Consider the following 2791-nt stretch of genomic DNA (forward strand, 5'->3'; position numbering starts at 1 on the left):
TGCCGGAAGTGATGGTTATAGTGGTGATGGTTGGGTTCTAGTGATGTGGTTCCGGTGGGGTGGTGACCGGTGGTGGGTGGTGGTGGTTGGTGATGGAGAACAGAGAGACACAAGAATCTGATGTTGAGAGAGAGAGAAGGAGAGAGAGAGAGATAGAGAGAATAGAGAGGAGAGAGTGTGTATGAGTGTGTATACATCATATAAATATCTTTACAAGTGAATTATCAAAATGTCCTTACTTTTATTCTTAAACTTACCAAAATACCCTTCTAGTTAACATACATTATGGATGGAGTTAAGGCCATGTAGCAAAATGGAAAAACCATAGCAAACTATTGAAGGAAAATGGCTATTCTGAAAGGTTTGGGGCAAAACCGTTAAAGTGACCAAACCACAAGGAGCAAAACGGAAGTTTACTCTTCTTTTTTTATAGACATCACCACCATCACCCTCTCTATCGATTTTCCCACCACCGCTGGTTTTCCAATAAAGTCAAAAGTTAACCTTCACACCGTCATCTTGTCCCCGAGCTTCTCTCAATTACATGCGAATCTTGTTCTTGAGGACACTCGCTCAATGATCCATACTTTTCCCACCACCCCTACCGCGTCCGGACCCTCCATCACCTCCTTTTTTCTTGGCTTCCTATACTGTTATAGTGCCTCCACTAAGCTCATATCCGCTAAGGTCAAGAGCTTTACTAAAGGCCTTACTATCAATAAAATCTATGCAAGCAACCCTGAAAAAAGAATTCATTAAAGAAATTAATTTATTACAACAAAGATCAAAACACACATATTTAACTTTTAAATTTTGAAAAAACATACCTTCTAGAAGCACAAGATTCAAAATCTTTAGGAATAGCCATCCTTGAAATCTCTCCACATTTCCGAAATTGCTCCTCAAGGCTACTCTTAACCTGTGCAACACACCAAAAATAAAGATTTCAAATAATAACACCGGAATGTATAACTAAGAGACTTGTGGAATTATGATATGTAAGACATACATCGTAAAAACCGTCATCGGTACCAACTCCCCTTATAGGTCGTACTTGAGATTGCTCACTCCTTTGTGAAGACCTATCATTTCTACATAATAAAAGTTCAATCGTCGATTCATGTTGTAACTATTAATCAGATATGAAATCTTACTAAGAAAGAATCAGTACCCAGGAGTGTAAGCACCCTTTTCCTTTGCTAAGTCAAGTCGCACAGCACGGTCGAGTAAACATAATAAATTTTTAATCGTCGATTCATGCTGTAACTTTTAATCAGATATGAAATCTTAATAAGAAAGAATCAGTATCCAGGAGTGTAAGCACCCTTTTCCTTTGCTAAATCAAGTCTCACAGCACAGTCGAGTAATAATTCATTATTGAGTTCAAGGGCCTACAAATAGAATTATGCCAATTAGTTTGAAAAAATAAATAGTAATTTAACTAAAATAATAAAGAAAGAGGTTAAAATAAATCTTCTGAGTTGCGCATAACCTACAAATCGACCATCTCTCAAGGAAAGCCGGAGCTCAACAACTTCACCAGCATCTTTGAAAAAAATAAGTCTGCAAGGTAATTAATTAGTAGCCAAAAACAGTCAAAAAGCAGTAAAGTTGCAAAATTTATATATAAGTTGCACATACATATCAATTTCTCCCACAGAGTAACTTAGATTGTTGACAAACAAAGTTTTGGATCCTATTGCCGGAGTTTGAGGCTAACATATGTAACATTTATTAGTGAAACAACCATACACATTAAAAATAATCAAAACAAATATGAACACAAAACACCAACTGCTTTTGTTGCTGATGGAACATCAATGGTTATCTTTATGGTTTTAGGTTCATCCTCCTCTTCAGAACCATCATCTTCTCCGCCTGAGCCCTCGGAGTCCTCGTCATCATCACTGCTCCCTTCTTCTTCTTTAGACAGTTTAGAGTCTGGATCTACAACATTCTCTTGTAGGATAACATTTTTAAGTAACAAAAGTACTCATGTTTATGATTAAAACATTAAACCGTATATAAAGCTCATGCACTTCATTCGAACCAGCACCGTCGTCGGAATCAGCTTCATTTTCAGCTGCAATATCACCATTCTTGGGCTCCTCCTACAATAATACAACAAAATCAATCTCACATCAGGTAGTCCATTTAGGTTTAAGTTGTATACTTGAGAAGAAGCTTTTTAACCAATAACCTTATCATCCTATTCTTTAAAAAATGAAAATGGCTCTCCTAATCAATAATATTAATTAAAATAAGCACCACTTTCATTCTTTTGTAAGTGCATCAGTAGCCACTTAATTCATTTGCTTGTCATATGTTAAAAAAATTGAAATCAAATCCAGATCAAGACATGAAAACCAATAAATAATTTCAACTTGGAAGTCAACTAAGCTATGAAATTCGTAAACTACATATCCCAGATATTCAAGCAAAGTGATAATCTTTACTAAAATGTCCTTCAAATCCCGATTAACGGTGTAATAAAAAAACCCAAATCGGAAGCATGTGCAATGTTTCTTGTCCAAAAGGATAATATTTTGAACACAATTCATCCAGTAGTAGTTGAAAATCAAATATAAATGATCGTGAAAGATACAAACTACAGAAAATGGGTAATATCTTGATGGATTCGAGAAATATGAAGTTAAATCATATGAAATATAAGTTAGGAATTTGTATACTAACTTCGAATCGAATAAATCATATGAAATCGAACCCTAAACGAATACCGATGTTTAAAATGAAATCACGTGAAATCAAGCACTAAACAAAAAATAAACTT

At 35.2% G+C, this 2791-nt stretch overlaps 1 long non-coding RNA gene across 1 annotated transcript; it reads right to left on the reverse strand.

Moving 5' to 3' along the window:
* Positions 1-1092: 1092 nt before the first annotated feature.
* On the reverse strand, positions 1093-2064 carry LOC110882855. The gene is made up of 3 exons (XR_002560257.2): positions 1796-2064; positions 1642-1715; positions 1093-1563 (listed from the first exon to the last, which is right to left on the reverse strand). It is a non-coding gene; the product is annotated as an uncharacterized LOC110882855 (long non-coding RNA).
* Between the last annotated feature and the right edge of the window lie 727 nt (positions 2065-2791).

This window comes from Helianthus annuus, chromosome 10 (assembly GCF_002127325.2).
Source record: "Helianthus annuus cultivar XRQ/B chromosome 10, HanXRQr2.0-SUNRISE, whole genome shotgun sequence".
Taxonomy (NCBI): domain Eukaryota; kingdom Viridiplantae; phylum Streptophyta; class Magnoliopsida; order Asterales; family Asteraceae; genus Helianthus; species Helianthus annuus.